The sequence below is a fragment of the Danio rerio genome, chromosome 5 (genome assembly GCF_052040795.2).
Source record: "Danio rerio strain M-AB ecotype USA chromosome 5, GRCz13ab, whole genome shotgun sequence".
Classification (NCBI taxonomy): Eukaryota; Metazoa; Chordata; class Actinopteri; order Cypriniformes; family Danionidae; genus Danio; species Danio rerio.
Window position 1 is genome coordinate 19,165,502 of NC_141025.1, and position 27,757 is coordinate 19,193,258.

Below are 27,757 nucleotides of genomic sequence, written 5' to 3' on the forward strand. Positions count from 1 at the left end.
TCACATATAAATGCTAATTATACAACAGCTCTGCTCTTTTGAAGATGATTGGTTTGGAAAAATGTCCACCACTAATGCAGACTAACATGTCCTTAGCTGGAGCACATTTTTATCAGTGAAATTATTCAAACAGATATATTTAATATATATAAAATCTATTTTAAATGCATAAATTTGACTTTGGCATGCTTAAAGTACTTGATTTAGATTTTGTGTTATGTCCACTTGCCTCCTCATCCATTTCACTTTTCGTGTATTGTGTATGAGCTTGCTCAATGAGCAGAGCATATGGGTTGTGCTTTCATAGTGTTTCACTACAATTAGTTCTTATTTCACTGACTTTTCAGGACTAAACATTAAGGATTTACATAATTTTATACACCACACCAAAAAGAAATAAATAACTAATTATTTCTTAGCTCCAAATTTTAACTAATAAAAAAACAAAAACAAAAAAACAGGCTAAATGTAGCTGTGTAAATGCACTTTTTATTAATTAAAACCTTTCTTAAATTCCATAAAGAATTATTCTCATACAGTATATCTGAATCCATCTCCTATTAAAATCAAGGTTACTGAAAAAGCAAAAGAAAACAGGTAATACATATCATGTGAGATAACAAAAACATGACCTTATGCACACTGTTAATGTTAGGCCCATTAATAATCTGTTCAAAGAATTGTTAAAGTGAAAGTGGCAACCGCGGCTGCTTACATTATGTCATTAGCATGATTCTATAACGGATTGGTACGTTGTTAGTATGAATCGGTATGTTGTTAGTATGTCCAATATAAATTCAATGGCAGTTTGTTGCAAAAAGTCTATGGGAGAGTTGCTAGGGTGATGTAAGTGGTTGCTAGGGTGTGGCTGTAAGGATATCAGTAAGTGGCAGATTGGTAGACTTAAATGAGCCCAACTTTAAGTCTGTATGACAGTTGGCGTTTGGTCCAATGTTAGGTCAATGGGAATTTTCCGAATTTTCCAGGTCAGTTATTGGAAAATCATAAGTTAGATCAGTTGTAAAAATATATAGCAACTTAATTCAGTATAGTTTGGAGGTTTGGAGTTAGTTTGGGGGTTGTAGTATGAACGGTCCGAGAAGATGCGTTCTTAAAATAGTCTAAGAAGAAGAAGAAGACGGAAGAATAATACGTTTATGTAATATAACAGTATGTTGGCTTTCTCAAGCCACCATAATTTTTTTCAACCAGCCTAGGCTAGTGAGAGCGACTCTCTAACCTGCCACAGCTGAAACCTACTCGCTTTTATTCTCTATTTCCACCTGGGGATACTCATTCCAAGACCCTCAGACTATGCAGCTCCACTTATTCAATCTAAGACCAACGACGAGATGATCCCAAGGTTTCCATATCCTGGGCCAGGCCGTATCCTGAGCAGCTACTGTGGTGGTCGTGGAGGAGTGAAGAGCATGAGACTGATTCCTGTGACACTCCAGGGACTGATGAGTCTTCGCTGAGGTCCAGCTAGACTGCTGCTCGGCACAAGACGTTTGGCCAGTGGAGAAATGGTCCTGCCTATCTGAGCCTGGTTTCTATCGAGGTTTTTTTTTTCCTTCACTTTCACCAATTGGTGAAGTTTTTCCTCGCCGCTGTCGCCACTAGCTTGCATGGTTCGGGATCTGTAAAGCTGCACATCGATGGATTGCTCTTCAGTGTTTGGACTCTCAGTAGTGATTATTAAACCACACAGAACTGAGCTAAACTGAACTAAACTTAAACTCTGTAAACTGAACTACACTGTTTCAATTTACTATGATCTTTTATGTAAAGCTGCTTTGACACAATCTACATTGTAAAAGCGCTATACAAATAAAGGTGAATTGAATTGAATTTGGTTGGTTGGCGGATGTTAATGTCAAGCCCTGCCCACAGTTGTAATATTGGTCTGACAAGATGATGATCGTAACAACAGTCAGTACGACTAATTAAACATTCATTGGATTTGAAAAACAAGCCAACTTTTTAATAAGGAGGCAAGGGGGATAAATAAAAATGTATATGTTTATTATATTGTTAGTTTGCATATCAGTTTAAATGCTTATTTTTGTTTATCAAAACAAAGCTTTGCAGTTTAACAAATTGCTATGGAAAAGTCATCTTTATTAATGATGTTGTTACAACACTGTGGCCAAAAGTAATAGTCTCATACATTTTCGACTAAATTAGGAGATTCTAGAGGGAGAAGGAGGATTTAAAAAAACAAAAACAAAGGCTTGTTACATAAATCATGAACTTAATGAACCAGTGTTAGACTCAATTGAAATGAGGCTTGTGCATTAAATCTGGAAACAGTATAGAAAATACACTTGAAGAGGAATCTCTTGACTGCCACAATCAGAGTCAACCCATGAGCGGGTGAGTTATGCATTACATGGACGGATAAATAATTATGGTATTTACATATTATGGGCCGTACAATACATAAATAGCAAGCCTAATGCAGAATGTAATTACATCTGATGGCTTGTGTCATTAACTTCAATATAACGACATACAGATGCAGGACAACATTGTCAGAAGTATAATATCCCTGCGTTCTGCGTGGGTTTGACCGTGTTGACATTAAGACAACATTGTTAAAATCTGCATTCTCTGTGTAATTCTCTTTGATAGCACAACGGTAAGTACTAAAGTGTGTTGTTAAATGAATGAGCACAGAAATTATTATTAGTCACAAGCTCTTCCTGAGCTTCCATTACAAGCAACAGTAATAATATAAAATGCAACAACAAATCTTTATAAAACCTGTAAAAAGAATCAATATATTGTGCTTACATAAAAAGTACACAAGGCTACTGCTTTCCAACAATGCAACACTTGACTATAGATCACAAAATGCTCAGTGTATGAGCTATTTTGTGTATTTGTACAGTAATCCTTAGATTAATATAAAAAGTGATTCACAGGGCTTAAACAATGATTTGGGTTAAACATCTATGCACATCTACAGTATGTAACTCCTCCCCCAACCTCCAACTGGACTACAGGTATCCATACTAGTGGATGCTGCCCTCTCATTGGCTGTAGGAAATCGCTGATGTTATTTTCAATCAGAACACATTTCACACGCCATGATGTGAATCGAGTTCAGAAATATTTATATCATATATCTCACAAGTGTCGGCGACTCAACGGCGATGCTCTCAGGTTGCGTCTTTCAATACAAACCTAACAGATCACTCAGATCTTTAGGATCATTTAAACTAGAAATTTGAAGAGATCAGTCAAAGCAGGGTGAAACGGCTTTCAGCTACTACGCCCCTCGATGCTGGAATCAGCTTCCAGAAATGATCAGATGTGCTCCAACAGTAGGCACATTCAAACAAAGACTGAAAACACATCTGTTTAGCTGTGCCTTTACTGAACAAGCACTGTGCTAGGTCCGACAGATTGCACTATTATGTTTTTCTTCTTTTTCATTCTTTTATAACAGATTTTATCAGTTTTTTTTTTATTGGTTTTTATTTTTCTTGTACTTATTTCTTTTATTCGTTTTTATGTAAAGCACTTTGAATTGCCACTGTGTATGAAATGTGCTATATAAATGAACTTGCCTTGCCTTGCCTCTGATAGATTACACTGTGTGATTGTTATTCACGTAAACGAGCACCAATTTGCCGTCTCAAAACCTGTCGGCAAGTCAAAATTAGGACTAAAATAATACGTCTGAACTTGCAGTAGCGAAGCATTACACCGCTCAGCTTCATTTAGTTTCGCTCACATGCTCTTGCCGCTACTGACCATAGGTTGTCAGGGTTGTGGATAGGAAATGGGGAAAAAGGAGCGAGGACTCAAGTGCAGAAAAATGGGGAATTTATTAAATAATAAACATAAAATAAAATGCAAAACAAACTACCCCGAGGGGGAAAACATTAACAAACCAAATACATACACAAACAAACTGGACTGGGCAGGCTGGCAAGGATCAGGACTGGAAACACGACAAGACAAGACTTTAAACAACGACATGTGATGACGAACTGGCACAGGACAGCAAACATGAGGGGTTTATAAACTGTAGGAAATAAACACAAACAGATGAACATAATTAACTAATAATGGGTTAACAAGGAGGGTGGGACTAGACAATAGACGGGAGAGCGCATGACACAAAGAGACAACACAAGCCATGCGCTCACATAAAACAAGACTAGGACATGCAGTTAATGAGATAACTCATTAACAGCGTGTTCATAACCACAAGCACACAGTGCATGTAAACACGCACCACGTGCTAAACACAAAACCAACAGAAGACTGAACGAAAGACACGAGTACACGATGAATGAAAACACTCACCGTGCACTCACACACGCAGCGTGCATGTTTCATCCCAGCGCCAACCAAAACTGCTGCAGACAGACGAAAACACAAACACGAGTACAAGAGCATGCGCGCATCCGAGGCACGCAGAGCCCGCGCTTCCGCTTGATGCGGCCGCACATAATGACAGAAACAAGACGAGACAGAGCTAGTGTCCGAGCTCTGCCACCAAGACAAGAGCTTACAAGACCAGAGTGGCAGAACCCTGAAATCGGTTTAGTATGTTTACTATGTTACATAACTGCCCCCTGCTGGCCATGCATTTCTTGTGTTAGACCACGTTGTGCTGTGCCATACATTACTGAAGTAACATGTGAGATCACTTTAATTCACTTGCGCAATCTCAGTAGCCACATCTATATTGGTTTAAATTCAGTTAAAAAAATGTAAATAAAAAATTAGATAACCATGTGACATTACGGTAATTGTATGTGTATATAGAAACGGTTTGGAGATATTTTTGCATGACCAAGAGTCTGCACTTTAACCCCATGGGGTCGAAGACCGCGAATACGCATTCTGACAAGTTTTTACCTCATTGAGTTGAAATGAACCTAAATTACACTTTCAGTTTTGATCGTACAGATAAGATCAATACATCAATCGAATCTGTTAGGTGTCTAGTTTTAAATGTGTACACTCACAACAACAACAAACGTGTGTGCTTTTGCAAAACAAGTTTAATAAACAGTGTAGGCAATCTGTCAATCTGTCTGAACTGTTTTAAGAAACGCTTCAGTAAAATGCGTTGAAACTCTACGAAAACAAAACACCCAGACATGAGACACATATCTTTATAAAGCTTGAAGTGTCTACTTTTAAATGCAGCTATGCATGTTGAAAACTAATATTGTTTGATAAAGTAATCAATATGAAACCAACGCTATGTCTAGTTTCTCAGTCTGAGCTCATTTGAGTTAATGTGACCACGCCCACGAGGCTTTGATATTACAAGTAGCCTGCATGAGAAGCGCGCAACAATAGACTGTGTCAGGAAAAACACGTCATTAAAATGAACTGAAACTCAAACATTTTCTTAGAATTGAGAAGCTTTTGTTGTTGTTTTTTTCAAGTAAAATAAAAAATTAGAATATTATGTTCCCTAAAGTGAAAAAAATAATCATATTACTCAAAATTTGAAACTATGGACTTCGTCTCAAGGCCTCAGTTAATTATTAGTAGTTTATTATTAATAGTATTATTTGTGCAAAATACACACTTTATGAAATTACAGAGGTAAAATCTTCACAATATTTATTATTAAAATATAATGGTGTCTGTGCAAAAAACAAAACAAACAAAAAAAGAAAAACACGTACTAGAAAATAAAAACTCCCCTTCAAAGGGGAGAAAAAACTTCCCCAATAAACTTCCTCAGCAACAATACTTCAGTTTTTAACAGATCTGGCCTCTGCATTATTTTTTGCACACCACTGTGGTATTCATTTTTAGCTGTAACACTCCCTTGGTAGTTGGCCTTCATACTAGTCTGTGTGGTCTTTCTCAAGATCCCAATTACGTAAGAATTCTCTCCATTTTAGCTTGGCTACAAACTGTACATCTATAGAATCATGCTGTGTTGACCAGCTAGAGGCAGGTTATTTTTTTACAGGGAAAAAATAGGCCATTCGGTCTGCTTAAACAGCGGTTACATGTTATAATAAAACAACCAAACAAATGTGATTAGCACTTTTAAATCTTTTGTGCAATTTCACAAAAAAGACAGAATTGCACCATAAACATATTAGAAATAACAGACATCTGTTATGAATACAACAACCTGCATCCTAACACATGTTACTTTGTGCAAACCCCTTTCCTTTAAAAAAATACTTTGCATTCACTTAGCTAACAAAACAGGCACAAATCAATATTCTGCTCAAATGTGAGAAATAGTTGTGTAAAAAGCAGAACAATGTCCATCCACCTGTATGTTATAAAAAAAATAATAAACCCCTTATCCCTTCTCATGACCTACAGGTGACCATTTTAAAAGTAGAAAAAAAAAATCTTTTTGATAAACTTTTTCTAAACTGACCCCAACAAAAATTAATTATTTTATATTTTCATATTTTATGTACACATTTAAGCTGTGCACATTTAGAGTACAAAGATTGTCTTGGTGGTCAATTTTGACCCATCATCTTTAAAACCATTCTAAACCTTTTTTAACTTTCATGAATACTGTCTTTGTAAAAATCTTTTTTACACCTTACACCTTTGCCATCAGAAAATATAGCCTAAAATTAAAATAAACCAAGAAATCTGCAAATACAAAGGACTATATGTCATCCCTCATATATTACAGATTTAAACATTGCTCAGATACACATTCAGTTTGGATCAGAAATTCAGAATTGACTTACTGAATTAAAGAAAAACATCACAATGTAAAGAAACAAAATTAAAGTGAAGTGCAATTACTACTACTACTATTAATAATAATACTGCTACTACTACTACTAATAATAATACTATTTATACAAATCAACTTGCATACAGTAGCGTTATCATACAGAGACATATGATCTTTTGTAATTTACCCTAATTTCACTTCATGTACTGTATTTAATGTAAACTAATTCTTGATAAAGATTTCCTAAAGGTTATGTACTATCTTGCCACACTAAGCTGTTTCAAAATAAATGCTGATTTTAAAATAAAAAACAACAACTTTATATTGTGACAGTGTTACACTCTGCACTGCATTTTGACCTGCTATTTTCTGTTATAACTCACCGAGACTCGCTCTTACATTTAAAACTGAGCCAAAGAGTCTTCATTAATAAATGCATGTTGTATTTACCTGATGAATTCAACCATCGCTTTGAATTTGTACCAGCAGCATGGAAGCCCTTTTGAGCCACGCGCTGTGACAGTTGAAAGGAAGTGAGCTTTCAAAGGCATCTGGATCCAGCGATCAGCATTTACCGCTGCAGAATGACACTAACTCCCAGCAGATGGCTCTAATTATTTATTGCTCTAAGCTCATGCTGAAATTTGTAATTGATAAAAAAAGTTACCGCTCTAGGTATAGAGTTTTTGCATAAACACCACATGCATGAACCTGCTGTATCTTTCATTAAATATCCACCCATGCCCAATGATGCTTCATGTGTCTATGGGAGTTATTTCCTTTAAATGGAAAGAATCAGTCAAACGCAAAATAAATAAGGTGGCATTATTCTCCTCAGTCCATCAATAGAATATTAAAAAGCAGCATATTAGAATTAACAAATTCAAAAATTACAAAAAACAACAAACGCAACAAAAGGTGAACTCAAAAAAGATGCGCTTGTATAACTAATGTCTCATTAAAATACCAAATGTAATGATAATTTCATGAGAGATCAAAAATAGTGCACAATCTCTCCATTTTCACTATGCTCTTTATAAAATGATAAAACGAGATGATAAAATAAAGTTACCTGAGAGAGAAGGAGAGAGAGAGAGAGAGAGAGAGAGAGAGAGAGAGCGTAGGCCCCGAAGATAGCCTGATAGCAGTAGAGTCAGAGAAGAGCAAGAAAAGCCCAAAGCAGGAAAAGAGACCAGAGAAAAATGTACTCTTGTGTATCTTTCTTGACCATGTGACCAAAGCCCAAATGCTGAGACATACAAACTGACCAATCAACACCTGACCACATCGTAAAACCCCCAAAGTCCATACACCAGGCCCTGATGTAATCAGTTTCTGCCTGTGGAGTCAGTATAGACCTTCTTGGTTAAAAAGACACGTTTTGCCACGTAAACAAATGCATATGATAATTTTCCTTCCTACAGTACATTTTGGTTTCCCATGGTACAAATCATATCCTTAAAGGTACAAACTGCAATGCTACAAACTGTTTCTTTGTCTAAAGATACAATTCTGTTCCATAAAAAGGTACTGCCCCAGTGACAAGGGTTTGTACTGTCTTTGGTAAAACATTGTACCATTTTTTATGAGAGTGTACCTTTAAGTACGTTTCACCAAATCAGAAGTATAACCCATAGTTTAAAACACTGTAGTAACGTACAGAAAAAAAGAGGATAACGCTGGACAAAAACATGCTGTACATTCTTGTTTTCAGCATCTGCCCTAATATTAGCTCTCAGGCAATCCCTCACGGACTCTTTAAAGCACTCCAAGCGCATCTAAATTGCTAGATCAAGAGGTTAGTGGTAAAGTAATGCAATGCAGCATCTTAGCTTCCAGCTCATAGTAAAATGATAGGAATTTTCCGAGCTCTTACTGATTAATGAGGACATTATGAAGGTCAGTGTTGGATCTGGCAGCAGGAGAGAGTGCGGTGAGAGCCCAGACACTGAGCTGTCAGCTTAGTGCCGTCAGCGTGCGCGTGATAGCATCGTTAGCTTGACCACCTGCTGCTCGCATGCACAAACACATCGGCAACAGGTTGTTTCCATAAAGAGCAGGGCCTGAAATCAACACCAAGTGGACCTAAGCGGTGCGGTCATTTGTTAAGACTTGCCTGTGGAGTATAACGAAGGAGGGTACTAATAATTATGTCATTTTAATTTATAACAGCACCATCTTGGAGCAATTTCAATTGGATTAAATGGAAAAAAAACATAGCTGTAGAATTTATTCAATAACTACTGGGAAATATTGCTGTAATGTAATAAAATTATTTAAAATTTACTGTAAAATTATTGGAGTTTGCATATTCTACCCAATATCTGTGTGGGTTTCTTCCGGTTTTCCCCACAGTCCAAAGATATACAGTATAGGTGAGTTGATTAAATTGGCTGTAGTGTATGGCATGTGTGTGGATGAGAGCATGTATGAGTGTTTCCCAGTGCTGGGTTGTGGCTAGAAGGACATCCGTCACATAAAACATATGCCAGAGTTATGGGCGGTTCATTGAGCGGTGGTAATCCTTGTTAAATCAGGAACTAAGCCAAATGCTAATGAGCGAGTGTACATTTTTTCATTAATGTAACAATTTTAAATATTAATACTGCATCCTTGTCTGTGTGAATGAAAGGCGCCATTTGGTTTAGTAAACGCATGATGAAACACAAATTGTGGCTGTTATTCTTACTATTTGAGGACAGGAACTTTAGTTCTAGAGCTGATCTGAGTCAAGCTGCCATCATATCATGTAGACAGGCAGAAACAAAATCTCAGTTTCAAAATCTTCAATTTCAGTGACATGTAAAAAAAATACAGTTAAATTCTAGGTTTAATTTCAGTATAATTTGAGTAAAACATAGAATAATACATAGTGTTCTGAACATTTAATTTGATTAAATAGTTTTTCAGGAAAATTAGTAAGCTTTTGGTTCCAATTAATTACAACATTGTGTCCGATAGAGTCTGGTTTGTTAAACAAGTATATAAAATCAGTATGAGGTTAAATTTAAACATACACACAAAAGTGAATAAATGATGGTTAAATATTTAATTTTGAGATTCAGGTATACTTTAAAGTAGGCATGCAATGAAAAAGCTTGAACTTGTTGTGAACAATTCATGCATGTTTTACAAAATGCTGAATTTTCTCTGAACTTGATTGAGATACAAATCACATCAAAACAAAAAGTCCAGTTTAATTCCAATTTCAGTATAATTTGAGTAAAACATAAATATTTCAGATGGTTCTGAAAATTAAATTTGATCAAATAGTTTTTCATAAAAATGAACAAGCTTTATTAAACTTATTAATTACAACATTATGTCTGGTAGTGTCTGATTCATTAAATCATTATATAAAACCAGTATGAGGTTTCATTTAAACATACACACAAGTAAATAAATGATGACAAAATGTACATTTTTGAGATCTACTGTAAAACAATTCCAGATTTTTACAACCAGTTACTGTAATTTTTTATAGCAAATTACATGAGTATCACTTTACAGGATTTAACTGTAAAAAAGTTACAGTAATGCGCTGTTTTCAGAATTTTTAATTTCATTCAACATAGACATTAATACAAAACTATTTTTTTGTTAATTTTTAGACATAACAGAATGGTATTGCAGCCCTAAAAATTTGTTTTTTGAATTACATCTTCAAAAAACTTGAAAGAAAATCATCCTGTTTTGAAACAACATGAATATCATAGAAAATGTTCATTTTTGGCTGACTGCACCTTTGCAAGGTTAACAATGAAATATTAAATATTTTTAATGAATATAACTTTGTGCTTAGTCAAAAACGTAATAAGCTGGAACACAAGTATTGATTCATAAAACTAAAGACTTAAACACCCCAAATCATTTCACAGTCAGGGTAAATTAGCCAAGGAAAGCCACAATAAAACATAGTTAATTCTACAAGATAATACTGTGAAATCACAGTAATGGACTTCACTATCCACTGTGAAGTTACACTATATGGCTGTAATTTCACAGTAATTTAATGAACCAAAATCACAGTAAATTACTGTTAACTACCTCAAAGTAATTTGTTGTGAATCTACATTCAGTATTTTACAGTGAAAGTAAAGCAATTATTGTCCAGTAATTTACTGTGAATTTAAGGTCAAATATTTTAACAGTGTAGGTATATTTACAGTAAGCATGTAATGAATATTCACAATGAATTTGTATTTTGATTATTATCTTGAGCTTGTTGTGAACCATTCATTCATGCACTAAAAAAAAAAACTTTTAGTTTAAAAAAAAAAAACTCCAGTTTAATTCCAATTTCAGTATAATTTGAGTAAAACAATAAATATTTCAGATAGTTCTTAAAATTAAATTTGATTGCATAGTTTTTAATGAAAGTTAATAAAATGTATTTATAACATTGTGTTTGACAGAGTTTGTAAAACCAGTATAAGGTTTCGTTTAAACATACACACAGAAGTAAATAAATAAATAATAACCAAATGTAAATTTTGGAGATTCAGGCATACTTTAAAGTAAATATGAAATAAAAATTCGCACCATATTTGTATTTTGCATATCTTATTGCATGTTCCTGAGCTTGCTGTGTAATAATTTATTCATGCATGTTTAAAAAAAAAAAAATTGTGCTCAGAATTTAACCTAATGTTGGGTGAAATGACAGACCTCTCTTACTTTCCTCTATTCAATCAACTATAAATGAGCAGATTCAAATATCCAGCCTAACTTATTATTATCATTTTAAATATTCTGATTCTCATAATGTAAATCACATTATGGAATAGAAACAAGATTCTGTCATAATTTAATCATTCGTCCTCCTCTTGTTGTTCAATGTGTTTTTCATTAACACACAGTATAAGTATTCTGAAAAACTTTTGGAAACTACGGTATATCCAGCCTTATCTCGAGGAAACGTAAGTATTTTACGTGTTGTCAGTTTAGTGGCTAATTCGTACAAATTTGTACGAGTTAAGTCGAACGAAAATGTACGATTTTAAAAAGGAGGCATGGCACCCAACCTCACCCCTAACCCCAACAGTTATTGGTGATGAGCAAATCGTCCTAAATTGTACGGATTAGATCGTACGAATTTATACGAATCACCCTATAAATCAAAAAGTTACGAATTGCCGTTATATTGCGTTGGTATATCGGTTTAGAACAGATTGGGGTAAGGAGGAATCTTTAAAGTATCTTAAATTGTGTTTTCAGCAGATAAAAAAGAAAGGAAATGGTTACAGATATGAAATAACTATAGAGAGTGCTTAAATAATTTTAAAAATTTCATTTCTGGGTGGCCTGTTAAATACAAGGAGATTTCTGGTTCGTATTTACAGGTAAATGTGAAGCTTCCTTTTTTGTGATCTATCTAAAATGCATGGTTCAGCAGCACAAGAGCGCTGTAAAGTGCCTCAGGGGTGTGTTTATCCAGAATGAGCCACAGCCAGGTCCAGACGGAATCTGCAGACTCGTTTCTTATTTTTCTGTGGATGGTTTGGATGGATTTGAGCATGGTAAATGTGTCACGTTCGTTGGTAGCTCAAAATATAATGAATTTAGCCAAAGTATGTAATAACTTAACACAAGGGACGTGGGATGTGTAGAACACTGTGTAATTCTGTGGAGATTTCTGTGTAATAGTGTGCATGCAGATTCGGTGTAATAGTGGGCCTGGATATTACCCTAAAAACGGGAGGGGTATGGGAGTGCGATCCAAAAATTGAACATTCTGATGATACTTTACAAATATGGATAAAGCAAGATGTTGCAGGAAGAGGAGCCTGAATGACAGAATAAAATTACAAAACCACTGGGATTGTCTTTTACAGTGACATTTGTATTAATCTAAACAAATTCAGTTTTAATCTAATTAGAACTTCACCTTTGTTTCTGGCCTGATATGCTGAAATTGTTTGACAAATTTGAAATATTGGTATGGCTTTTTATTCTATCATTGTATCAGCTTTGATACAATACATTGTAAAAGAGCTATAGACATAAAGATGGCTTTACTTGAGATTTCTCAGTTATGAATTTGAGTAAAATGTTTGTTTTAATTTAGAAAGGTTTGCTAATATGTCTTCCACATTTTAATAAAAACTTAAGTCATTTAGATATTTTTTTTGAGTGACAATTAGTCCGAAAATGTAGCATATTTTGTTATTAGATGCAATAAAAGGTCTAAATGGCAACATTTTCTACAAAAATTTGGAAGACACATCGTCGGTAGTTTGGAAAATAAAATAAATTTTACAAAAAATTGTTTTAAACATATGAATAAATGGCACATTAATAGAAACAATAGAATTAATAGAATTAAAAGATATAGTTCACTTAAAAATGAAAATATCTTCAGCATTTACTGACACTCAAGTGGTTCTAAACCAGCGGTGCCCAAACGTTTTTCTATAAAGGGCCAAAAACCAATATTGATTGAGGGCTGTCGGCCGAAGGCAAATATACCAACTGTAATACATTAAAGACGTCATGGGTAATTAATAATTTATTTTTTTTTATTTTTTAAATAATATTTTTTGTAGCTCAGCAATAGAACAAACAAACTAAAAAGGTTACAAAAGGATACTTTATATATTAAATGACAATGTCTTTTAAAGGCATTCGTCCCAACCCTCCCCATCACTCTAACCACAGATTGGATGGTGGGCCAAATAAAAGGTTACCAAAGGTCAACTTTGGCCCGTGAGCCTAGTTTGGGCAACTCTGTTCTAAACTTAACTAATGAATTTATTTATTTCTTTTAACACAAAACAAGAAACTAGTTAGAAAAAAGCGGCCCTTGACATCCATTGTAGGTACTCGGAAGGAAAAGAATACAATGGAAGTCAATGGCTGCTGCTTTCCAACATTTTTGATAAATCTCCCTTTGTGTTTAACAGAAGAAACTCAAACAGGACTGGAACAAGCACAGAGTGAATACATGATGACAGACAGACTTTTTAGGTGAACCATCCCTCAATATTGCTTTCCATACAGATGATGGACAGCAAATGGGAAATCTTAGATATTAAAATTCCTGTAAAATGCATTCAGCTGACCAGACTGTTTTTAGCTACAGTGTACATCCCAAGGGTAGACATTGATTTTCCCATCAAACCACAGTGGCGTTTCACTCATTGACTCACTAATTACACACACCTACGGATTACACACAAATCACTCTCATTATTTATCAATTGTGTCCATATATAGATGGGAACCCGAGAAGGCCCTTGTGATAGCGTTTTAAATGTAGCTTCTTAATCTGCTGTGAAAGTATATTGGCCATATTCCACGCGTCTAATGCCATACTCAGTAAAGCGAACAACCATTTTGTCAATCTGAAGCAGAAATCATTACATATATCAGTTTCTGATTAATTAGCTGCGACAGGTCCATCAATAATATTCATTTGCTTCATAGAGTGTGAACACCATTAGCTTGACAGTAAAGTCTGCACGTTAGGAGGAAGGTTGCTTTAAAGAGATGTGTTAGTAAAGGAACAGAGATAGCATAGAGACTAAAATCTATACATATGCTTTTGTATGAGTTCATAATGGTGGTGTCTGTAAAATAAAATAAAACAAGTTTTTGAAAGTCTTATGCTCACCAAAGCTGAATAATTTGAATATTTAAAAAAACGCAAAAAAAAAACAATGAAGGGTATTTTAAAATTACAACTGGAAACACTTTGTTTTGATGGTCCATTTGAGTATTAGTAAACTGTCTGCTTAATATCTGTTGATACTGCGCCTTCAACAGACAAACTGACTATAAGAAACTTTGCAAGTACATGTCAACTTACACTAACCCTAACACCAACCTAACAGTCTACTTATAATCTATTGAGAATTAGTTGACATGTAGATGCAATGTAACTTAAATTCAACAAACAGACTATCAAAATAAAGTGTGACTTTACAATTACACTGAAAAAACATGATTTCTGCAAAATTGCTGCAAACAATTTATACAGTATCTGTTGAATTTAAACAAATTAAATTGTGTAATATTCAACTTAATTAGTTTCAATTCAGCCATAAATTCTTTACAACCAATTAATATTAAAATATTATTGAAAAATTAATAATTCCAAGTAATCAACTTTAAATAATTTTTTTCAGTGTACTTTTTAACAAGATTGTTCAGAAATCATTAAGATACGCTTATTTTTTCACAAGAAGCATTGAAATGACATTGATATTATGCTTTTAAATTTTGTGAATTTTTTTATATTATTTGAAAAATAGAAAGATCAAAAGTCTGGCATTTATTTGTGGTCTCATGCAGGAAAAAATAGACATTTGGAATTGCCATTAAGAGGTATGTGTTTTTAGGAAAATGTTCATTTCTGATGTAACTTCTGATATCATGTTCATTCATTCATTTATTTTCCTTTGGCTTAGCCACTTTATTCATCTGGGGCCTCATGTATCAACGCTGCGTACGCACAAAAACTTTGCGTACGCCAGGTTTCACGCTCAGAATCGCTCACGTTTGGATTTACTAACAATGAACTGAACGTGGGAATGTGCGCAGGTTCACGGCAGCTTCTTGGCAGGCGTACGCACATTTTTTGTGCGTGTCTGTTTTATTTCCATTGGCGACTCCTACAGGCAGTTGTGTTAAATTCTTCTCTACAAAGTGTCTGATCCTTGCAATGGCAGCTGTATGAGACGGGTTCATCTAGTAGGTATGTAAGATTTCCATACCATACAGTTGACCAGCTAAACATTAAAGCACAATTTGCAGCGGTCGCCTGTTTTCCCAATGTAATCTGAGCGATCTACTGCACGCACATTGCTATTAAGACACTATCTGAAGATGAATTTGCATGCGTGAATCAGAAACATTTCCATTCAATAAATGTGCAAATAAAATATGATGCACAAACTTATTAATGATTCCTACTAGTCTTTCTCGTGATAAATAGTAGGCAAAATATGATATGTAGCGGGGGAAAAAAAAGAAGAAAGAGTTCATCAGACGCTGGATTCAAGCCGAGTTCATGCTCGAACGTGTCAAAACATGATCACATGCATCTTACGAGCGCGCCACTGAGACTGTTCAGAGTGCTGCAACATTTTACAGATATAAACCAGACTATTTTTTTAAATGCACTCAGTGCGATGTTCAGAGCCAACTGTGTTAACCGCATCAGCTAAACTCTCCCACTCTATTTTTTTTTCTTTTGTTGTTAATTCCGAAAAACAAACTTGCAAATAACACCGCTTTTCTCCGATCTACCTCCGAAAGCAGCACCTCCAATTCACATTCTGTTCAAAGTTTCTCTTTTTGCTTGCTTTTGCCGTTGCTTTTTCGTTGGGTTTTACCATTAACATAGTCATTAGCATATTCATACGGGGGAGGAGGCAGGGAGGGGTTTTGTGCTCGTGCATGTTGCGCTCAGTTTCACGTTCATTCGGATGTACAAAAGAATATGCGTGAGACTCGGCGTACGCAGTGTTTCATACATCTGAATTTTTTTCTGCGTACGCACATTTACAGCTTTGTGCGTACGCAATGTTTTAGTAAGATTTCCACGCAAGTCTTCGTACATGAGGCCCCTGGTCGCCACAGCGGAATGAACCATCAACTTATCCAGCATATGTTATACACAGCGGATGCCCATCCAGCAGGAGCCCAATACTGGGAAGCATTCATACACACTCACTCACACACATACACTACGGTCAATTTAGTTAATCCAACTTATCTTTGGTCTGTGGGGGAAACCGGAGCACCCAGAGGAAACCCACGCCAACACGGGGAGAACATACAAACTTACAGAAATGCCAGTTAACCCAGATATCATGTCCATAAATGTTAAATATGTTCATATACAGCTATGGAAAACAAAATGAAGAGACCACCTAAAAATTTCTTTAAAATTACTGGATGTGTTTCAAATTTAAATTGTATTTGCCACATGCAGAGTCATTCAGTATGATGCGCAGTGAAATGCTTCCACAACCAGACATGAGCTTAAAATAATAATAACATATATATTAACAATAAGAATAAAATTTTTGGATATATATATATATATATATATATATATATATATATATATGCAATAGAAAATGAAAGTCAATATAAAATATTTAAAGACTTTTGATATAGAGTATGATAAGTGTTGGAGTAATAATTGCTACAACATATTCTATAAGAGCCTGATAACATTTGAAGTGTTCGATGGAAATTTCAGACAGCATTTAGAGGTTTTTGCATCTGAACTGTTCATTCCTTCTACACATTTCAAATAAAAATGCTCTCATTTAGGGCTTTACTTTTTCTTTTTTCAGAATAGAAAAATATAGCAGCCATTGTTTTAAAGAATCCCCCCTTCCACCCCTACTCCTTCTTTTGGGTGTTCCAGTCGTTACCAAGCCTGCTGACGTTTCTGTGTGGAGTTTACACGTTCTCCCCGTGCTCATGTGGGTTTCCCCCAGGCTCTGTGATTTCCTCTTATCCAAAAACATGCAACTTAAGTTAATTGACTCTTCCAAATCGGCACCATAGACATGCTCCTAGTAAGTAGTCATCTCTTGAGAGCAATCACTATCTGTTCTCGAGATCTACCTAAGCTCAAACTCTCCTCTCGCCTTGCACATGGGAGGGAGCCCCGGGATCGAGGATCTTATGAGCTCAGGGCTCTCTCCTGGGACAGCATGCCGAAAAAGCTTCATAATCAATCATCAACTAAGAGTGAACTCTTGAAATATTGATATCTGAACACCTCTGAAGTAAAAAAAAAACATTGATATTTTTGATAATTCACGCAAAAAAAAAAGCTACATTAAAAAAAACTGTTAATTAACAGTTTCCGTACTTTGTGTTTTCCGTCTATTTTCGATTTTGTTGACTTTTGATGTTTAAAAATATTTAACTCTACAAAGTTACTTTTATTGACATTTTAGCAGTTTGAAATAATAAAACGCTTAAGAAATAGTATAGAAATAGTTTTTGCAGCATAAAATACAACACCATCCAGGACAATGTATCACTTTAAACTATTAAAAAATGATCATAAAATTCCCTTTTTCAAACTTTTTAAGGTTAAAAGCTGTCAGAATAAATATCATGGCCTCATAATGTGATTCAAAAGCATAAATAATAAAAAGTAAATAAAAAATGAATCACAAAATATGGAAAACTTTTAGTTTACAATTTTTTTTTTTAAGTTTATATCGTATAAGGGAAAGGTAGAAGAGGAAGAAGTCTTCCCTACCTTTGAATGCAGTCTGACAAATTATTGAAAGTGACATGTCAGCTAATTGCCACAGTTTTTTTAACACTTAAACACTTTGATTCTAACAGGAATTAATAACATGCAAGACTCAACAGAGTTTATTACATATACTTGGTTTTACTCCACACAACCAGCAGAAAAGCACTCAAAGATGCAGCGTTAATGACGTAAAAGCGAGAACATGTTCAAAAAGACGTCCGTTTCGTTTCATCTCCTCAAAGCGTCAGGCAGGTACGCGTGAACCCTCGAGCCCTCGGCAATTTCTCAACCAAATCTAATTTAGCACTATTTTTTCCCCCCACTTTCTTCCCTTTCTCTCGCAAACATGAAAGAGTACCTGAGCTTGCAAGGTGCTTCTGGAGAGGCCAGGATGTTAATTAAGTCTCTATCGGAAACTTTTGTTAATTTTAATAGTTTTAGGAATGCGGCTGGCATGGAGGCGGGTGGCAGGTGTAATTTCACGGATTAGGCGCGGTATGAAGGCTGCCTCTCTCCGACCCTGCGGCGCTCCCCATTCCGCTTTGAAGATAACTTTACCCATTATCACAACAATGGCACACGGGATGCAATGTAATTCATGCAGAGCCAGCGAACATGAGGATACCACCACTTACACTTCTGGGGAATTCAAAAGAGAGAGGGAAAAAGAGTCAATGAATTTTATTTTAGGTTTTTTTTTTTTTTTTTTTTTTTTGAAGCGCACACATATCCCAACGTACTTTGGCTTCCCGGGTGGCGCAGACCTTTCCGCACATGCATCTCTAGGATATGCTTTATCGGTTTTGCCTGCCTTCCTCCCACTCATCTCACATCTCTCTCTCTCTGCCTCGTACACGGTGATGACAGGCCTTTCAGACTGCAGGAAATGGTTTGGCTTTGAAGTGGAATTGGAGCCTGTGGAACTGTCTAGATTCTTGATTAATATGAGGAGAGGGTAAAAAGAAACAGAGAGAGAGAGAGAGAGAGAGAGAGAGAGAGAGAGAGAGAGAGAGAGAGAGAGATTGGGGAGATGATGACCCTACCCTCTTGCAGGATGAATAAAACTGGGGACGATGAGAGAGGAGCCCAGGGACTGACAGACAACACAGAGGTTAATTTGTCAGTTTCTGTCCACTTAAAAGATAAAATTACCTCCAACGACGCGCAATGAGAAACAGCAACGCTTCTGGGTTCTTTAGGAAAACAGCTTTTTGTTGTGACTTTAATACTTTGCACAATCAAAAGAATAACTCATTACATGAATTCAATTTAATTGAGAGCAGAATTTCCATCCAACAAAATTTGTTTAGCACCAACTAAAATAAACTATTAACACAATTAAATGCAACTGAGTTGGTCCCACATGATTCAAATAAAAGTTTAAATAAATTTGTATTTTTTTTTTTTACTTATTATGGGCCATTCTTCAACTACGGGCACTTTTAGCCTTGTGAAGTTGAGTCAAAAACCTTGTTCAAATTTAACATAACATAGCCTCATAAGTTTAAACAATTAGTCTAGTTTTAAGATCTGTAAGAGGACAAACTTATCCTAATCACTCCATGACTCATGGAAACATTGTGCATATTCAAAATGTGCTTCATTCAAATGAGTGGGCCAGTAGAAACACACTTCTCTCTTATGCACCTGACACTTTATCTAAATCTACAAGGACTCTATAACGAAAACAATGTTTACTTTAAATGTACCACAACCATGTTGAACTGCTTGCTTCAACCTTAAATAAATCTTTCACAATATTAAACCTAAAATGTCTCTTTTGCCCAATATTCACCTTAAATGCCGCTCTTGCACTATATCCTGCACAACATTGTTCAGTCTCATGTAAAAGTACTTGTATAGCCTGTTTTATGAGTATAGTTAAGTATTTTATAGTAAATGTTAGTTTTGCATAGGTTTTTTAAATAGCTCTTATGTCCAGTGTTGTGTTTGTATTTATGATTAATTTACGTAGCACCACTGTCCTGTGAGACACGATATTTCGTTCCTCTGTTTGTCCACACATGTAGTGGAATGACAATAAAGCTCGACTTGACTTAATTGATTTGTGAATTATGATTTCGAGTGTATAATGAAACCAATATTTTTCATGTTTTGGACTGTCAGAATTGTATTGTATCAGCTGAGTATTGTATTCAGATATGAATAAGTGAATAGTGATCATTGAAATGTTATTTTCCTGTACAATGGAGATAATGCTTTTACAGGTGGAGGAAATATTCCTTGTGTTGTTAGCTTTAGTGAAACAAAAATGAGATGTTTAACTACTGACTGTGGATTAAGAGGTAAGAGTGAGAAGATTGTGTCCCGCACAGAGGAAGGCGTTGGGCCAAAACATTGTTTCGTATCTCCTAAAAATGTAAAATAAACCTATATAAAGTGATTATTTAATGTGTGTGAATCTTGACCTTCTGAATAAGAATGTGAATTGTAATGTTTGCCAATTCTGCAATAGTGATATTGAAACTGTTGAACATTTCTTTTTTTTCATTGTAATTTGATTAATCCTTCCTGGTCTGATGCTGGTAACTGGAAAAACAATATATTTCAACGTTTCCATCTATGGTTGGGACATATTGAAATTTGGAGTACATTTGAACAACAAAATGATGCCTCAGCTGCAAATTGTTTACTTTTTTAATTAAATTCTGCATTCATGAATGTAAAATTTTGAAAACAGCTCCTCCATCCGATAGTCTTAAAAAAGGAGTTTGCCACCTATGTAGAGGCTTTAAAATGATGAAGGGTGAGAAGGCTAAAAAAAAAACAATGATTTATTTCAAGAATGTGGTTTTATTTGACCCCTTACAAAGTTTGTGTTAGTGTTTTTTATTTTCTTTTAATTTTATGGCTCTATTTTTGATTCATTGTATGTCTGACATTACAATGGAATTGAGTTTTGCCTAAATTGTTGTTTTTGAAAAGAAAACAAACAAACAAACAAACAAAAATCCTTCTGGATAAGTTTATTACACACACACAAACAAACACAGTATCGGTGCACACCATGCATATATTTACAGTAATTCTGTAAATAGTTGCACATTTTATATTTATATATATTTTTTTCTTTTTTTTTAAGACCACTCTGAGACAATTAACAGATCTTTGTTCAGTTAGTGTGTATTTTGATCAAAGCAGCAAGTAGAACGGATCCTGAAACTGAAAAAAAATGTATGCCTCCTTTTACAAAGGGAAAGAAAATAGAGGGGGCAAAAGGAAGAAGACAAGCTGTTAGAAAGACAGAAACAGGAAGACGGTCCAATTAACTTCAGGTGCTGTCACCTCATCACTGATACAAGAAGTGCAAACACTCTCTCTCTCTCTCTCTCTCACGCACACACACACACACGCACACGCACACGCACACGCACACGCGCACACGCACACGCACACACGCACACACACACACACACACACACACACACACACACACACACACACACAAGCAAACAGACACAAACGCAGGTGTATGTGTATTTACACAAGCAGTCACTCCCAAATCTGATGTCTGCCTAGCCTAACAGGTATACACATCCACATCTGCTCTAGCATGCGCACACACACACGCATTTAAAAACGGAAAAAAAGTCTCCTCATGTTAACACGAGGAAATGCAGTTTAAGTCACCTCACTAAAAAAAAGATTTACGATTTACGTTTAGCAGATGCTTTTATCCAAAGTGACTCCCACACACACATTGTGAACACAGGGGTTGGGGGTTCAGTACTTGCCCAAGGGATTCACCTCAGCCATGTTATTGAGGATGGAAGTGATCTAAATTCCCTGCCTGGACTCGAACCTGCAACTTTTGAATCACAAGTTCAACTTTCTGACCATTATATTTTATTATATGATTTGAGTTGAGTTGAGTTTATTATCCACACTTTAGAAAATTGTCTTTGGCTTCACAATACATCACCACATACAAATACATACATTTCTTACAAATGCTTTTAGTATTCTCTGAAAAGGTAAAATTTTAATCAATATATGTCCCCAAATACCTAATATAATACTTTTTATTATAATATATTATATTATATTATATTATATTATATTATATTATATTATGTTATGTTATGTTATGTTATGTTATATTATAATATATTATATAATTTTATATTATATTATATTATATTATATTATATAATATTATATTATATTATATCAAGTATTATATTCTATTACATTATAGTATATAATTTTCTATTATATATATATATATATATATATATATATATATATATATATATATATATATATATACACATATAACCAATATGCAGGTTTACAAAAAAATGACTTTTTTCTGGGGTTTTCTACCATTTCTATGTTGATTAAAGAATTAAAAAAAAAAATAATAATAATAATTCAACATATTAATCACAGATGTAAATATCTCAATGTAATACAAAAATAGTTATTGTTGCAATATGAAATATATACTGTGCTTATATATACCTAATTATTAAGTATGTTATGGTAATATTATTTGCATTGCTTAATTTCAATATCCCCTCAAATAAATTCCCAAATTATTCATTATCTGATTCGCTATCTTATCTTATCTTATCTTATCTTATCTTATCTTATCTTATCTTATCTTATCTTATCTTATCTTATCTTATCTTATCTTATCTTATCTTATCTTATTTTATCTTATCAAAATAAAATATGGTTTTATTTGATTTATTTTTGTTCAATTTTCATTTGATGGAACATTTAAATGTACAGAAAACGAAAATATAAATCTGTATTATACTTTTGTTTGAATGCTTTGGAAATTTTGTTAAAATGATCCAAACACTATCCAAGCCCACTAGCCAAAATAATCCCCATCTCTTTTACAAAAACAAGGGTTTATATCACAAGCCTCCTATAACAGCATCCACACAAACCCGACACCCAACACTCTTCCTGCCTGTCACACTATTGTATGAGTCCCTGAGATTTTGACAATGATCACCTGGCAGTAATGGATTGGTGCTGGACCCGTGTGATCTGCTGTATCCTATGGAGAATATGCATAAGAGCGGAGGATGTGTTTCCCATGCCAGAATCAATGACCTGCCCATTCATCACACTGCGTTTCAATAGAGGTGAAGAAGGCTCATCTATCAGCAAGAGAAGGCGAATCCACCGAGGCAACTTTTACAAAGTGTCTTATTCGAACTCCCCTCCTCTCCCTCGCTCATCTCCTTTCTCCTTAAAGATAAATGCCTTCTGAACCAATTTGCAAGGAATTTGTACCTCACATTTGAGTTCTGCTCCCTCCATAAAAGACACAGATACGAGCGCTGTAAAACTTAATTCTGACTTGGCACGGCCACATTTTTCTTCTGAAGCTGATAAAAAAAAGAGCGAAAAAGACACAATGGGGGGAGAGACAGCGCACGGGAATGAGAAGCGGGGGCACGGAGAGAAAAACAGTCTTATCTTTCTTTTTTTCCTGTCCTCCGCTCGTGTGCTTCTGAGGATGCGGCTCTCACCTTAATGTAGACAAAGGAGGGCAGGGTTGTTATCATCATGGAGACAGGTGTTTCCGAAGGAACCGAGTAATGGCTGCCTACCTCCAACACACACGCAAACACAGCTCACCTCTTGACGGAAAATCTGATAGAGAGGAAACATGATGGAATCACGCGCCTGTGTGTGTATTAGATACGGAAATATGACGGAATCATCAGTATTCTTGAGGATGTGCCGGCTGTAGCTTACCTCAGGTGATTTGGCGGAATAGAAAAGGCTTTTAGTGCAAGATTATTATCACTTGATGTATAAATCTTTGCGCCTGCATGTGGAACAAAGAAACAGAGCAATAAAAAAGTGTGTGAAAATCAGCACTCTATCAGAGAACTCATACTGATATATTATTAATAACTGCTCTCTCGGAACTGATGAAATTATGCACAGACTGCATTTCTATATCTTCATCATGTGCGATAAGATAATAGCTCTATATCCGAGAGAAAGAATGTAGTATTAAAAATAAATTACAAGCGGTCAATTCAAGGCACATGTACAATTTCTCAATGGTTTTTAATGATGGGGTTATTAAAAGCTTTGAGAAATGTTCCATATGCGTTGAACTGACCGCTTGTAATTTAATAAAAAAATAATAAAAAAATTAAAACATAAAAATAACAGAGGGGCTTTTGTTATTAAGGACAACAAAGGACATCAAATAAATTGCAGAAAGTACATTACTGCACATGCTCATGAACATGTAATAGATTGAGCATGGCTTGAAGCCTGATATGATCTTTTTTGTTTACATTTCTCACGAATAAGTACACTCACCGGCCACTTTATTAGGTATACCTTACTAGTACTGGGTTGGACCCCCTTTTGCCTTCAAAACTGCCTTAATCCTTTGTGGCCTGGATTCAACAAGGTACTGAAAATATTCCTCAGATTTTGGTCTTATTGACATTATAGTATCATGCAGCTGCTGCAGATTTGTCAGCTCCCGTTCCACCACATCCCAAATGAGCTCTATTAGATTGAGATCTATGACTGTGGAGGCCATTTGAGTACAGTGAATTTATTGTCATGTTAAAGAAACCAGTCTGAGATGAGTCGCGGTTTATGACATTGCACGTTATCCTGCTGGAAGTAGCCATCAGAAAATGGGTATACTGTGGTCATAAAGGGATGGACATGGTCAGCAACAATACTCAGGTAGGCTGAGGCATTGACGTGATGCTCAAAAAATATCCCCCACACCATTACACCACCAACAACAAACTGAACCATTAATACAAAGCAGGATGGATCCATGCTTTCATGTTGTTGATGCCAAATTCTAAACCTACCATCCGAATGTCGCAGCAAAAGAATCGAGGATCCTCAGACCAGGCAACATTTTTCCAATCTTCTTTCGTCTAGTTTTGGTGAACCTGTGTGAATTGTAGCCTCAGTTTCCTGTTCTAGGCTGACAGGGGTGGCACCCGGTGTGGTCTTCTGCTGCTGAAGCCCATCAGCCTCAAGATTCCATGTGTTTAGAAATGCTCTTCTGTAAACAACCTCGATTGTAACGAGTGGTTATTTGAGTTACTGTTGCCTTTCTATTAGCTTGAACTAATCTGGTCATTCTCCTTTGACCTCTGGGATCAACAAGCCATTTGCGCCAACAGAATTGCCACACACTAGATAGTTTCTATTTTTCGGACCATTCTTTGTGAACCCCAGAGATGGTTGTGCGTAAAAATCCTAGTATATCAGCAGTTTTGAAATACTCAGACCAGCCTGTGTAGCACCAACAACCATGCCACAATCAAAGACACTTAAATCAGCTTTCTTCCCCATTCAGATTCTCGATATAAACTGCAGCAGATCATCTTGACCATGTCTATATGCCTAAATGCATTGAGTTGCTGCCATGTGATTGGCTGATTAGACAGTTGCGTTAACAGGTTGACAGGTGTACCTTATAAAGTGGCCGGTGAGTGTATGTGTAATGAGACACTCATACCACTGTTCAATACAGACCAAAAAACTCAAGATTCAATACATTATAAAATCACGATCACACTATAAAAATTAAAGCTGCAAGCCGTGATGAAATACCTCACATCCAGGTTCACCGCCACCCAGTGGCCTTAGGATGGCAGAGAACATTCATTCATTCATTCATTTTCTTGTCGGCTTAGTCCCTTTATTAATCCGAGGTCCCCACAGAGAAATGAACAGCCAACTTATCCAGCAAGTTTTCACGCAGCGGATGCCCTTCCAGCCTCAACCTATCTCTGGGAAACATCCACACACTACGGCCAAATTAGCCTACCAATTCATCTGTACCGCATGTCTTTGGACTGTGGGGGAAACCGGAGCACCCTGAGGAAAACCATGCGAACGCAGGGAGAACATGCTAACTCCACACAGAAACACCAAATGCAACCCTGCGACCTTCATGCTGTGAGGCGACAGCACTACCTACTGCGCCACTGCTGCGCCCTGGTAGAGAATATATATATGTATAAACCTGAGAAAATTACTGATGTATGCCAATCTTCCCATTGTCAGCAAATATTATGACTGAACCTGAATATTGGCTTGTAAATGTGTTCAGATCAGGTGCAGATCAGACAATGCATGCCTGAGTTATAACAACTTCCTGTTTCTTGGCGAAACGTCAAAGTTTGTGAGGCTGCCACGGAAACACCCTTCGACAAAAACTCTAGATCTTCACAATTTTACATCGACAAGGCCTTTAGATAGCAATACCTCATTTTCATGTTGATCTGATAAAATCCCTAGGAGATGTTTGGTAAAATACAACGCGTGGAAAGGGCAAAAACTTATTTTTTTTTTAAAGAAAGTTAAAAATATCTGACTTCCTGTCCAGTTTCTGATTTCGCTTCACGATACTTTTTTGAGGGTATTTGCATATTGTGTGCAAAGGGTTTGAGAGTTTTTGTGCATGTTTAGACCCTCAAAAATGTGATTTAAGATATAGAAAAAGTTTGAAAGCTAGTGGTTAGTGGGGTGTCTATCACACAGTTTTGAGTTTACACTGTAAATGAGTGGTATGTATATTAAAAAAAAAAAACATGTAAGCTCATCCATCTTTTAAGCTAAACAGAATTTAGCATGCACTTTTTAGCATTCAAATAATTAAAACTTAAAATAAAGTATCGGCTTACAGTTTTGTCTAGTTAAAAATTCAGTTTCAAAGAGAAATGTGTCATATTTTAAAATAGGTTGCAAACAGCAATTCATGCTGACTTTAATATGAACTGTAAACATGAAGAGAGACGTAAATACAAAAAGAAGAGAGAGAGGGAGAACTCGAGGCTTTTCATTTAGCAAAATATCTTTGGCGTATAGCCCCAGGATGAAAACTCAATTACACCAAATCGAATTATGAAAAACTAAAAATACCAACACTTAAGACATTGGACAGCAATTACAGCAAATGCTTACTATTCCTAATACCAAGCAGGAAAATGTCTGAGAACAATGAATTATTCTGTACTAAGAAAAGTCCTTAACATAACACTGACAAAAACTGGCTAATGCACACATAACTGACTAAAAAAAGGAAAATCTAGTGTCATCATAGTCAAGAGGTCAAATACTAATATGTGGGCAGGAAACATGCACATCAGTCTGATAATGCCAGAGGTCTCTTATTGAAAGCAATGAGGTAACTGGCCACATCACTATAAAAACTCTAAAGGGCAACTTTGATGTCTACATAGTGAAACAGGGTTTTAGCTACCAAAAATGGAAAAAAGAAGGAAAAAAAAAACATGTTTAAAATATGTGCAAATTGCATGCAAATTAGCAGCAGTTCCTATTCCTATTTTTGAAAACCACACAAAGGATTTCAGCTGAAATCAAACACAATGTTGAGGTAAAATACACAGACATTTTGTATGTCTGTTTTTTCATTAAAGCAGCCTGCTCACTTTGCATATAAATAAAATACTTTTAAAATGTGATAAACTGTGCATAACACTAACATGAAAGTTCAAACAATAGAAGACTGATACCTCTGTTATGTGCACATATGTGAGCGGGTGTATGTGTAATGTTTATTAATCCTTTGGCAATATCCTGTTAACATGCAAACAATGTATCTTGGCATCTTTATGGAGCATATGTTTATCTAAAAGTGGTCATATAAGTTATTTTAATACGTACTTTATTCATACATAATTAGTTTTTTTATTTATATTTACTAAAGAGGTATTGGTAAAGTAAATACACAAAATGATACCCAAAAATTATAAATCTGTCATCATATACTCATCCAAGCTTATTTAATTTTCTTGGTTCTGTTAAACACTAAAGAA

General features: G+C 35.4%; 1 long non-coding RNA gene across 7 annotated transcripts in view; it reads right to left on the minus strand.

Moving 5' to 3' along the window:
• The window catches only part of LOC141385789 (uncharacterized), a 289,458-nt gene that overhangs the window by 160,104 nt on the left and 101,597 nt on the right, over nt 1–27,757 (minus strand). Inside the window, exons 3-5 of one of the 7 annotated variants that reach the window (XR_015491092.1) lie at nt 23,676–23,748; nt 23,528–23,570; nt 22,296–23,446 (exon numbers count right to left, since the gene is read on the minus strand). The exons of 5 other annotated variants lie outside the window; for them this stretch is intronic. This is a non-coding gene — a long non-coding RNA (uncharacterized LOC141385789). Of the gene's footprint in view, nt 1–22,295; nt 23,571–23,675; nt 23,749–27,757 lie in introns of those variants that run through there. One more of the 7 variants, XR_015491088.1, reaches the window with a different exon arrangement.